At 33.7% G+C, this 13041-nt stretch overlaps 1 protein-coding gene across 2 annotated transcripts in view; it reads left to right on the forward strand.

Moving 5' to 3' along the window:
• The first annotated feature begins 5355 nt into the window (after window positions 1-5355).
• Window positions 5356-13041, forward strand: part of LOC126965224 (GTPase-activating protein CdGAPr) — a 120396-nt gene continuing 112710 nt past the window's right edge. The window contains exon 1 of one of the 2 annotated variants that reach the window (XM_050808691.1): window positions 5356-5693. The gene's annotated coding sequence lies outside the window, so the exon portion shown is untranslated. The remainder of the gene's footprint in view (window positions 5694-13041) is intronic. The other variant, XM_050808692.1, reaches the window with a different exon arrangement.

Genomic DNA, 13041 nt, shown 5'->3' on the forward strand with positions numbered 1-13041 from the left:
TTTAAATAAATGATTAATTAAATTCTGGAAACCATATGCTAACTATTCTATCTTAAGATTGTTTTAATTGTTAGCGTATGACAAACCTCACAGGCATTTAAGTGATTTTTTTTAAACGTAATTGTAATTTTTAAAATAATAATTGTTCCTTAGCGACTGTAAGTCTTCGTTGATGTTCAAGCACTAACAATTCTTCCAAGTTCTAACGTTTTGTGATAATATGAGAATATAAGATTTTAGATACTATTTAGATTAGTGTAGCAAATATGTTTCTCTAGAAATGCTCTTCCAATATGATGGAGTTTTTGCTGTCATACAGAAACAAGTACCTTTTTCTTTAGCATTGTGCCAAAAATTGATTTTATCAGGTGATTACTTTCATGATATCTTTAATAGTGTGTAGCCTCTAAATAGCCATGTTTTTTTTTGGCATTGGTTTCATCTTTTGGCAGTACAAGCTACTTGATTGAGACTTGAGTGTCTACGCTGCTTAGCAAATTTGTTCATACTAGAGAGAACAAACATAGCTACAGTAGATTGTTAAGACATTTGGCTAGAAAGTCTGTAGGTATAACTTCTGCTAAATATAAATTTAATTGCAACGGAGAACTTAGCGAAGCTCTCAAAACCCATGTGATAGTGTTATTGTATGATGGCCCTCATAAAATTTGGATGTTTTTGTTCTTATAAATATGTGACAGTAGGAATATTATATTGTAGAATATATATCAATAGTGATTCTAGGGAAACATATTTGGCAGGTTGAAGTGTATAGGAAGGGTCGATTTTATAAAATAAATAAATGTATGTAATATTTATAATTAATATTTTTAATTTGTAATAAAGGTATAAGTGTAAAATATAATTCATAATATTATTTAAATTTTTTATTAGATATTAGTTAGTGGTATTCTGATTAAAATATGTTAATAATATGGCAACTCTTTTTCGAGTTTACTTTACTATTAAGTGCCTTTTTTTAAGATTTGGAGTTGTTAACACCATGCGCTGACATGAGATAAACTTTAAAATCCTTCGTTAGTGGCACACTCAGTAATAACAAGTCAATGTATATCTCACTAATAGGAAGAGCAATGTCCAATGAAGCTGTTTCTGCCTGTGCCCCAGGAGTATTGGAAAATGGTATAACATAAATTAACTTCAATAGGGTGTAGTCATGCAAAGTGTTACTGTCGGTTGTACCACCGTCACAGCAGATTTATATTTACTATTAGTCTAAGTTGTTAGCTATCGAATACTTCACTGTAAGTAATCATATTGATTATAATAATAATTGTAAGATAAAGTATGTATGTATGTTTGTGACAGACTCACATGGTGGGCGTTAGTATGTAGTACCGATCTCAGCGCTAACCGATACAAATCATATTATATTATCTTTTAGCGGTGTTGCGAGTGTGGTCAAATCTGTCTCGAAATTTATATAGGCCAGCCATGTTTCACACGGAACCGCAAACGAGGGTACTTTGAAAATACCTAAGAAATTTTCAGGCTACCCTCTTCTTGTACGGTTTTTTTTTATTTAAATTCAAAAAAATTTGGTGCATTATGGTTCGGCTCCCTACAATAGCGATAATGTGTAATATTATATAAATAATTAATTAGTTGTTTGTATTAATTTTAATGCTGTAGCGTTTTTGAAATTGTTTTGTATAACTTGTTGAATTAACCAAAAATTGTTGATTTGAATAATATTCAGGATTTGACCAAAGTTGGAGTGAGGAAATATGTTTGTATATAAGCTTTTATCTATGTGTATTCAATAAATGTGCTTGTTTCTACTTTCTTGTTTTATTTACTACTAGCTGACCCAGCAAACGTTGTATTGCCGATATTAAAATCGCGATACAAAAGTTACTGTTAATCGTAGATGGGTGAAAATTTGAAGTTGTATGTATTTTTTAATGCTAACTCATAATCAAACAAATTTAAAAAAAAATCAAAAAAAAAAAAAAAAATCGTGTGGACCACCCTTAACATTTAGGGTGATAAAAAGTAGATGTCCGATTCTCAGACCTACCCAATATGCACTCAAAATTTCATGAGAATCGGTCAAGCCGTTTCGGAGGAGTTCAAAGTTTAACACCATGACACGAGAATTTTACATATTAGGTATATAATATACTTGTAAGTATTACTAGAAATAATATAAGTAAACTAGCGACCTTATAAATAAACATTGGAAAGTTTTGTTACTAATAATAAGTGATTAACAATTTAAAAAAACCCAAAAGAGTAGATACCGAGCGCAGTTGATGCATAAATTCGCATACACTTGAAATAAGTACGACGTCGCCACGAGCAGTGCCATTTAAAGTGAGCATGACAATCACAGCACCGGGAACTCATCTAAGAAACCTAACAGATGTGTGATACTCATTAAATTCAACATATTTAAATTGATATTGAATATATTTTTATCAAAATAAAAATGTGATAAGAAAAAAATAATAACTGAGACTCGGTAGAAATTCTTATGAGCTATATATATCCTATTTCACTGCCAAACAGACTCATCAGTAATGAAGTTTTAAACTGGAATAGACCTTGAATAGGACTTGTCCGTAAGTGGTCTCTTCTATTTTTATTTTTTAAACCTTGTAATTGAAAGTTTTTTAGATTTAATTAATTCATTCATTGATGCCTTCCACTCTAGCTTTATTTGATGATTAAAATAATTATAAACCTTGCACAAAAAAATTTCAAAGTCACTATCACTAATATCTGAAACTCAATTTTTTTTTTTGTATGGATTCGATGAATTTATTGTTTTATTGTAAAAATAACAGCCATTAGTATTTTGTATCAATTATATTTGCCTTTTTTTTTTCATTTTAAATGAACATAGTTTTTGTAAGTATTTGTACATGCAGTATACTAAAACTACTGTGTAGTGCATGCTGGCAATACCGTCACAGTTTTTTTTTATTTCCAAAGCTTTATCTTCAAGTCAGTCAAAGACGTCAAATTAAGAGTATAGTAATACCAACTTAACTGAATTGGCAAAAATAGGAACTACGGTTGCCACATTGAAATGTCATTCGACTGTCAGTGTCTACTACTTTCGAGTGTTCCGTGTGTTTTATTGCGATACTACGATACGTGTTGTGACGTGTGTATGTAAATGTGTCGACATTCCCGACTTTTGTGCACTTTGGCCGACGATGGCGACACCCATCAGTTCACAGATAAGTTGGTCACACTGTATGTCTCTTTCACAACCGTAGATATAAGATGAACACTCGGATGTCGGTTTTTGTTATGCAAACATTGGCGTTGACAGTTGAAGGCAGTTAATCAGTTATCAAAGTTACCATATTTACTGACATAAGTTTTTTTAATTTATTTATTGAGTGGCACGGGATGCAAGTCCATAGGCCACAGACATAAGTTTGCTTTGTAATGCTGTTATTAAAAATGTTTTGATATTTAATTTAACAAAAACGCAGGTGTTTAAAATAATTGACGTAACTTATTTAGACTATTAATTTATTTAATATTTCATAGGGCATCGCAGTTAGGATTTGTTTAGTGACTGCAAAAGAAAAGACCACACTATCTACAAAAACGGGAAATGTATTAAGGCGGTCGCCGTTCTTTGAAAATTTACAATTTCATGTACATACAAAATACTTTCAAATAAAGTTATATATTGAGACGTAAAAGTACTCTGTGGGTGGCCGACAGTGCCAAAAAAAATTGATATTCAGTTTAATGTAAAACGTGCATTGTGAGTTTATACCAACTCAATAATGTTAATAACGTCGTTATTATGTTAGTATTCCTGCCCATGTGACATATAGAAATGTCAGATTGTAGATGTCGATATCGACTTTATACCGAGGACTAGGACTACTAGTAGGGTCTACTCTTACGACTTTCAAAAATTGGTGTCAAATACACTCAATTTGGCGTTTATCGTTACTTTGAGTATTCAATGTTCACATTTCAGAGTTGTTTGCGTGATTACTTCAAATGATTAATAATGAAACACTTATTGTATTTAATAATTGAACTTCTAGAAAGTTAGCTTAATAAGTAAAAAGTAATTGTATTTATTAATTAAACTAATTGCCTAGACAAAAGCATTTTTACAGTGCTGCCAGAGTACACCGATATGGTTTTATTGTATGGCGAATGCTGCCAAAATTAGCTCTTCGTTCGTATTATGAGATATACGCGAGATGCGCTACATAACTATCATATGGTATGGCGCATCTCGTGTATACACTACTTATGGCCAGACAATGCTGGGAGCTGTCCAAGAAATCAGGAAAAATTAGCACATAGTACCCTAACACCTGAAAAAGGAGTTTCTTTGCGTTACCTTACATCCTCTTTTCAACAACGAGTCTTATACTATTTCCATAATAAATATCCAAATCTGCAGGTGGTGCTGCCCCGAGTGAAGCTGATTAAAGAGTCTTACTGCCAAGTGGGTACTAGAAAAAATGTCTCACCAACATTTTTACTCAGATGTGTTTTGGACAGGAAAAAGCACGTTTACTCGAAACGGCATGTGGAACCGACAAACGATGTGTCACTGGATCCATACGAATCCCCATTTATTGAGGGAATCTTCCCATCAGAAAAGTGTTCTGTTAATTTTTGGGCAGTCATTCACGAAGACTGAATAATCTGCCCAATAAGCGGATATGGTTGCAGTTAGACGGAGCTTCTCCACATTCCATGTTTCTCGTGACCAGCTTATCACGGTGTTTGGCAAATAATGGATTGGGCGCTTCCGCCCTCGCAGGTGATGCTCGGTTGCCCAACCCCACTCCTCTCGACTTCTTTTTATGGGGTTTTATAAAACAACGGGGTATTATTTTAAGACAATAGTTAAAAAAATTAAAAGTATATATTTTGTGCTACTTATGGCCAAATTTTGTATTGTATTACACCAACTTTGTGTGAAATATGTAAAAGTAATTGTTCAAAGCAGCATGAAAACAAAATGGCGGTTTGTATGCATGTGTGTTCTGTCGGATGAGTGCCGGAATTTATTGAAGGTACCTAATTGTCTTCCTTTTCACATTTAAATTATTATCTGATTTTAATTCAGATACATTTTTTGTTAATTTCTCCAAAAGAGGTAAGTTTCCTTCCAAGAGTAGTCTTAGTATCATGAACCCATAACTTTAACCAAACGATACTAGATTTATTACCCAAATTTTCATCGATTTCTGTTAGTTAGGCAACACCTATAACAGAAAACTAAATTGCCAGGCCTATAGCCTTGCATCCCGTGTCACTAAATAAATTAAAAAAAACCTAATTGCCAATAATTGCTGTGATAATAATTATTATTTATTATTAACATGTATCATCTACGATCGTGCGGGCGTACATTGAGAAATGCGAGTTTTGTTTACCTCTATTTAGATTAATGAAAAATATTACTTTTTAGTATGCAAAAGTTTTTTTCTGGCTCTTAATTGTAGTACTTACGTATAATTGTGTCATAATAATGTGCATTTTATAAAGGGATTTCCTCAAGTCATAATAATCGATTGCTCGAACTCAAGTTTTGCTGGTGTAATTTCTTACAATAACAATATAGGTGTGTTAAAAATGAGCTTTTTTGTAATGTGTAAGTGTACAAATAATTATGTTTAGTGTTAACCCTGTTGGATTATTGTCTGAATGATAAATCCCCCCCTGCACCGGTCGTAAGTGAATTTTTAAATTTATAAACAATATTATTAACTGTCGGGCTCATGCGAAATTGACCTCCTTAAGGTCATCTTTTCTTCTTTATTTGATATATAAATACCTATACAAATGTTTAATTTAATAAAAATGTTTTTGTTATTGTTTACTATGTTAAAACCAGGACGAACCAAAGCAAAACCTTACGTAGATTTTAGTTAAATAATTAAATTCTTATTGAAAATTTGTGACGGCCTGGATACTAGCTAGTGTCCACAAAATAATATACAAATCTTGATAGTCAATACATCTCTTAATATTTTCACTGAACTGTAAGGCTGTACTTATTTTTCAGCAAAGTGTTTTTATAGACACCAAATTTATTAGCTTACAATAATTTGTTACATTTTTATAAAAATTCATAAAAAAATAATACAAATTAAACTAGAAAAAAAAAATTATGAATGATATGATGATGGACCTGAACCTGCAACCTCTCACTTTATGTGAGAGTGCTCTTTCCACTGAGCCAACCATTAGAGTTATGTATAGTTGATAAATCTTCTATGTCTTTTTCATTCATCTTCTTCTACAGGATCTACTGTACAGTTGATAACCTGCTCAACCCCAATATTTGCATATTAGGAAATTGACTTGAGATGTCACTCTTTCAAGTCTAAACAATTTGTTATTTTTTAAAGTGAGGGACCAATTGATTATATACATTGTAGGTAATTTTATTATTGAGGCCATACAATTTTAATGTTTGTCTGTGTGTGTACATGCTCACCTCAGAACCTCCTCAACATATTTGAATGCTTCACCCATTTTATTCCAATAATTAGCATAGTTAAAATTTTTTTACGTAAATGATATCCCAGAATCTACTCCCACTAATTTATTGACTGATCTATGCATATAATATGATAAAAAAGTGGCCGAGTGCGAGTCAGACTCACCCATGAAGGGTTCCATAGCAGCAAGTAGCATAATATAAAAGTTGTATAGAAAGGAAAATGATATTAAATTATCCTCAAAATCATACAGTGCAAATGAGCTCTCATCATTTAAACATATTTAAAAAAAAATAACATACTAGATCTCTTGCAAACCAATAGAAACCTACAAATAAAATTTGGAAAAACAAAACGATGCGGGATTCAAACCCACAACCTCTGACGTTCCGTGCCGGTGCTCTAAACCACTGTGCTAACCGTTCCACTGAGCAATAGAAACCTGAATCTCATTTTTGAAGACCTATCCATAGATGTATGGATGTGATGAAAAAAAATTTTTTGAGGATTCCCCCAAAATTTATTTTATATTTCTATATTTGAGTGAAAATGTTTATGCGGTTCAAAGAATATATCTACTTACCAAGTTTTAACAGTATAGTTTTGGAAAAAAGTGGCTGTGACATTAACAGACAGAGAGACATGATGAATCTATAACGTTTCGTTTTTTACCATTTCGCTATGGAACCCTAAAAACCAATTTTATTTGATTTCATAACGATGATTGTGTTTTCTATGTGATATATGTTATTATTATAATTGAGCTTTATTATGCACACATTTAAGGTGCTCATAGGAGAAAGATGCCATTAAAATTTCAAAGACAACTGTTAAAAGCTTGTGAATTGCTAATTTTAATGTGAAAAAAGATGCATTTTGTACATCTAGAATCCTTGGATTCTGAAGATAGAAACATATACTGAACCCAACAAAATTCAATATGCAAGTAACAATTAAATTCTTCTTCTTTGTCGGATTACTCTTGACAGAGCAGTCGTGGTAACATCGAACGACGAACAATTCTACACCAGTTATCCCTGGCTGTTGCTTCTCTGGCACATGTGTTGAGGGGAGTATTGGTTAGGGCTTTGATCTGGTCTGTCCAGCGCATAGGGGAGCGTCCTCTTGACCTACTGCCGCTGACCCTTCCCTGAAGAACAAGTCTCTCTATGGCATGCTCTCCACGTTGCGTGATATGTCCGAAGTATCTGAGGATAAGGGCTCTGACTATAGATGAAAGCCTTTCTTTCACCTTGAGCTCTTCAAGTATCGAGACGTTTGTGCGGCGTTGTGTCCAAGATACTCGTAGCATTCGTCTCCAACACCACATTTCTAGTGCGTCAATCCTTTTTCTCTCTCGTTTTTTAAACAATTAAATGCTCCTGCTATATTAATGCTATCACAGTTTTTACTTGGCCTACTTTAATTGGCTTCATGACATACTGATGATTCAAGGGTGTCGTTTCAATATTTTATGTCATTGTCACTCCCTATGGTAAATAAATATATATTTCTACTAGCTGACTCGACAGACATTGTTCTGTACATAAAAATATTAAAATACTGTTTTTATGAATTGTCAATAATATTTCATATCATCAAGAATTATTTCGTAAAATATGGTCCCTGTTGTTATAGTGAAATTGTTTTACAGTAGAACTATCAAACCGTGCGTCAATAAATTTTCTCATAGAAAATATGTCCATGCAAAACAAATATTGGAAATAAAAATAATTATGGGTCCTAAATCGAAATAAAAACTATCCTATCTCTCGAGTTGGGCTAAACTGCACTTGATGAAGTAATCCTCAATTAAATCCATTCATTAGTTTAGGAATCCATTGCGCACAAACAACGTGTCACGTAATTTATATATATATTAAGATTTCTAAGCCTCCTGGCTGGATTAAATACTGAAATTGTAAATACTCAAAGTATACCTGATGTGTGTCAAACAATTTGATTTCATATGATGTAAATTAGATATGTATAAGCTGTAATCAGCATTCGTAGCAATTAAAGCAGAAGTTGAACAAAGTGACGCTAATTGGTATGAAAGTATTCTAACATGTTCTTAAAAATGAAAGTGTGCAAAAATTATGTGTTAATTGTGCTACTCTCATTACAATAACTGTTGATGTTGTGGTTAATTTACAAGGTGATTTTTATATTTTACTTAGCACCACCCATAAAATGTTGTAGATTTTATTATGACACACAAGAAGTTATTTTTTTGGAGTAATAAAACAAATTTATTCCTCGAGCTATTTTACATTTGGAGAAAAAACAATATTATTGTTATAAAGAAGGTATTAAATACAACCAATGAAAATATTATTATCTTTATATAGGTATTTTTTATAATTCTTCTGTATTGACAGTGAACTCCTCCTAAACAGCTGGACCGATTTGAATCAAATTTTCTGTCTGTGTTCAAGTGGATTCGAGGATGGTTTAGATTCACTATAAAACTACTTCCTAAATGGCTGGACTGATTTCACTGATTTTTTAGGGTCACAATACAGTCAATATGATAATTGTCTAAAACAATCCGTACGATTGACAGTGAAGAATTTTCAAACAACATACTCATCAGGCTCCTTTTATTTTTTCATAAAAAGTAAAGGTTACAACGTAATATCGTACAATAAAACTTATTATTTAATAACCTGACGGCGATCGCACCATTCCCAATCTGTAATATCATTAAGAAAGTCATTTATAAACCAAGAATATCAATACTATAAGTAAGATAGAAGCACGGTTGACGACCCTAACACAGGTGAAGACGTCGAATCGCATTCGAGTGATGAATAAATAACATTGTGTATTGCAGTCACGTAATGCATTGAGGACGGCACGCATAGAGACTCACGTCCTATGTGACTGATGTTTATTAAATCATTTGTTTGTTATTTATTGTCAATTAGACTATAACGGCCTTACAAATAAAAATGGCATAAAATTATAACTAAGCATAAACCAAGAATATTTAAAATGTTTACAAATAGACATTCTTCTTACGAATGGTTTGTTCGGACGTAGGTATAACGTTTCCCGCGTTTATTTGCATGGCAGCTTGTCATTGGGAAGACTTCAGAATAATTATTATCATTGTATTGACAGTGTTGTCAACGATATTGTAAACATTTTGCATTTTCTTTGTTTATCATCAGTTATAACTTCATACCAAGTTTATTTGTAAGGCCGTTTATATGTGATATATTAACCGAATTGAATCAATAATGACTTCAGATCTTGGGTAAAGTTATTTTAAATTATAGTTATTTAAAGTCGCTTTGAGGAAACCGATTCTCCTTAAACAAACAATGAATTGAAGCTCTAAAGGTTGATGCATCCAATATACGATAATTTATATTTATACGATTAATTTTTTATGAAATATTTGATATTATTTAAACACAATTCATTTATTATTGGATGCACCACCCTACAAACTAATTTGTTCTGTGTATATATATATATATATATATATATATATATATATATATATATATTACAGCCATTGTAGAATACTCTATTTGATTGAAAAGAAGGGCCGTTCAGTTTCTTGTATGTTCTTCTCACGAGCTCTATTTTTCCGAACATAATATGGAAGATTCAGTAATTTAAAAGAAATATTTATAGTGACGATTTAAAAGCGCTTAGTTTAAGCCTAATTGAATTAAGTTTATTTGACTTTGACTGACGATTTTATAACTAACGTCTCGTCCCTTATTTTCACAAAAAAAAAAAGAATATGGGGCGGCAAAGTTTATAATCTATAAGAGGTAACCTACATTGTATTGGACCGTTTATGAGTTTGTATAGAAACATTACGCCGGCGAGATATCTCAGATCAAGCAATGACATGATAATATTAATTTATTTTGGTTCCATAGTTACCAGTTGTATTTTATGGTTAAACGCTTAGGTACTATATACCAGGTACCCACGGTACCTACGGTATTTAGCAGTGGAACGCTCCTTTCCACAGGATGCCGGCTAGATTATGGGTGCAAAAACGGCGCCTATTTCTGCAGTGAAGAAATAATGTAAACATTATTGTATTAATATAAAGCTAGTGAAATTACTGGATAAATGAGGCTTAACATCTTATGTCTCAAGGTGACGAGCGCAATTGTAGTGCCGCTCAAAATTTTTGATTTTTTCAAATGGCGTATCAATTATCATCAGCTGTACGTACCTACTACTCGTCCCTTTTTTTCATAAAAAAAATTCATAGGTAGAAATTTTTGTGTTGTATAAAGTATAAAAATGTTTATGTGGTATAAGGTTACTACCTACTTAATTATAACTTAAATTACTGTCGTAATGATACCACAGATTGGGAATAGAGCGACCGCCCTCAGACTATTTAATAATAAATTTACTTAATTTTACGAAATTTTGTTTCGAAGCACGCTGAGTTTCTTGCGCCCGTTCTTCCCAGGCCGAAGGCATAAATTTTAGAATGGGTGGTAGTTTATTTATGGAAAAGGAGGACAAACGAGCGTACGGGTCACCTGGTGTTAAGTCATCATATTCTCTTGCAGCACCAGAGGAATAACAGGAGCGTTAGCGACCCTTAAAGAAGGTGTACGTGCTTTTTGTGAAGGTACGTATGTCGTATCGTCCCGGAAACACCGCACAAGGAAGCTCATTGCACAGCTTTGTTGTATATGGAAGAAAGTCTTTATGTTAAAGTATTCACACTGGTTCAAACATGAATCGAATTTGGTATCGCAGTATGATATAGGGCGATAATGAATTAGTTAATTGAACAGAGACGCAACGCTGAATATAAAACGCTGTGGAAAGTGGAAAGCTAGGCGGACGTACTGACGTAGAAACCGGACCGACGCGTGAATCAGCAATATGTCCATTCGTAAGTCATACTAGTACCTACATTGTTCACCAATGTCAAGCTGGCGATTCGATTCCTTTGCAATTTGTAGCCACAAGTAGTGGAACCAAACATTCTTTATAGGGCCTTACAAATTAACTGCATTCTGCAAATGAAAAGCGCTTATTACACTTCACTGAACTTAGTCGTCTGAATTCAGTCGCTTCTGAATTTAGGCAATCCAGTATCCTAAATTCAGAAATAAGTATGGTTTCTGACTGACTAATTTAGAAACGCATTTAGGAAGGTGTAATCCCATTAAGTTACTGATTTCTGTCGCTCGTGGCTCTTCGTTTGTGGAGGACGTATCTAATTTTGTTTTGTGTTCCCGAATAATAGTAATAGCCCAACAAGTTTCAGGGATCATTTGTGTCAGCAGGCGTTGGGATATTAAAGGACTGAATTTTAAATCTTGATTTGAATTTTCTGTTGCAATAAATCTTAGTGTTACGACCAATATTTCTTTTGCATTAAAACTGTCTTGTAGAATAGTATCTTGCTTTAAATTAAACGGAGTCACAAGATTTAGTAATATGTCAAACGATCTCGAATCTATTCGTAGATAATTTGTCCGCTGGTTCTAAAGCAGCCATATAATGTCCGTGTTTTTTTTTTATGGAATAGGGGGACAAACGAGCGTACGGGTCACCTGTTGTTAAGTGATCACCGCCGCCCACAATCTCTTGCAACACCAGAGGAATCACAGGAGCGTTGCCGGCCTTTAAGGAAGGTGTACGCGCTTTTTTGAAGGTACCCATGTCGTATCGTCCCGGAAACACCGCACAAGGAAGCTCATTCCACAGCTTTGTAGTACGTGGAAGAAAGCTCCTTGAAAACCGCACTGTGGAGGACCGCCACACATCCAGATGGTGGGGATGATATCCTAACTTGTGGCGTGTCGTGCGAAGGTGGAATTTGGCGGCAGGAATCAGGTTAAACAGCTCTTCGGAACACTCCCCGTGATAAATGCGGTAGAAGACACACAACGAAGCGACGTCTCTACGCAACGCCAAGTGATCCAGCCGTTCACAGAGCACTGGGACCCCGACAATTCGAGCTGCTCTGCGTTGCACGTGGTCAAATGGAATCACGTGTTTGCTAACTTTCCGCGCAGTAATAATTATTCCTTCGCCCATGTTCTTCTTTTTCTATTTGGATTGAGCCAACGGGCAGGGCTAGGCAAAGGCCAATGTTTTGATGTCTGGAGCCCTCAGATTCAGTAACTAAATATAGGACAGTGTGATCAGAAGCTTCTAATTTGTAAGTTGCTTCTGAATTTAGACGACTAGATTCAGTGAAGTGTAATAAGCGCTAAAATGTTGACTATATCACTGACAACACTGTCAATACAATGATAATTCTGAAGTTTTCCGATTGTCAGGCAGCCTGGTAGAAAAACTCGGGAAACGTTATACGTCCGTCAATCATTAGCAGAATGTCTATTTATAAACTTTGCATATTCTTGGTTTATTCTCAGCTATAACTTTATACCAAGTTTATTTGTGAGGCCGTTAGTGTTTTTACTACATCTATGATAATAATAAAAATGAATTAGGATAATACGAGATCCGGCTGCAAGATTACTGCTATACTCGGAATCAGTATAACTCCAAAAACAATTAATTGCTAGTCCCAGCACTTAGTAACGTACTTCTTACTAGGTATTAA

The sequence above is a fragment of the Leptidea sinapis genome, chromosome 7, assembly GCF_905404315.1.
Source record: "Leptidea sinapis chromosome 7, ilLepSina1.1, whole genome shotgun sequence".
NCBI lineage: Eukaryota > Metazoa > Arthropoda > Insecta > Lepidoptera > Pieridae > Leptidea > Leptidea sinapis.